Source organism: Orycteropus afer, unplaced genomic scaffold (assembly GCF_000298275.1).
Source record: "Orycteropus afer afer isolate SDZICR_OR568_19922 unplaced genomic scaffold, OryAfe1.0 scaffold00154, whole genome shotgun sequence".
Taxonomy (NCBI): domain Eukaryota; kingdom Metazoa; phylum Chordata; class Mammalia; order Tubulidentata; family Orycteropodidae; genus Orycteropus; species Orycteropus afer.
In genome coordinates this window covers 7,340,270-7,341,051 of record NW_006921741.1, presented here as the reverse complement: position 1 = coordinate 7,341,051, position 782 = coordinate 7,340,270, and the positions used below count along the sequence as shown (strand labels likewise).

General features: G+C 43.2%; 1 protein-coding gene across 1 annotated transcript in view; it reads right to left on the bottom strand.

Moving 5' to 3' along the window:
* Positions 1–782, bottom strand: part of TMEM135 (transmembrane protein 135) — a 321,242-nt gene that overhangs the window by 25,237 nt on the left and 295,223 nt on the right. The window lies entirely within an intron of this gene.

The window sequence follows — 782 nt, the reverse complement described above, 5'->3', positions numbered from 1 at the left end:
CGGGATCGGGCAGTGTTTCGTTCTGCTGTGCATGGGGTCGCTGTGAGTCGAAAATGACTCGACGGCACTTAACAACAACAACAACAACATATAAAATCAAATTATCCTCTGAGGAAAAATAGATATGCTCTCAAAATCCAAATACACAGACAATGTTAGTAGTCGCTGTTTGAAAATGTGGGAATTTTGAAATCAAATTAACCAGGTGCAACTATTATTACTCTTTCCAAGCCTGAAGCCAAGTGGAATGAAGAAAATCAAGGACTCATGGAAATAAAGAATCCAGAGGACTAATGGACCACATAAACTTCTTTCTCCTTGACCCTGAGACCGGAAAAATTAGGTGGGGCCCAGCTACTACTGCTGACCACTCTGAAAGGGATCACAGTAGAAGGTCCTTGATAGAGGGGAAAGAAATAGGGAACAAAACTCGAAATCATTAAAAAAAAAAAAAAAAAGACCAGGCTTCTCAATCTGATAGAGACTGATGGAATCCCTGACACTGTGGTCCTTAATCACCTTCAAGCTGTGAAATGAACTCATCCGCCTGGCTCTACTTTCAGCCAAGCAACAGACAGGACTGGTGAACAGTAACACTGGAGGGGTACGCACTCCTTAGAACAATCAGCCAAATGATATCAAAAGTGCAGCTTTTACCTAGGGATAAAGCTCAGAAGGCAAGAAGGGATTGTTGTTGTTGTTGTTATTTGCCGTCGAGTCGGCCCGACTCATAGCGACCCCTCCTTGGGTTTCCGAGGCAGTATCACTACGGAAGTAGGATT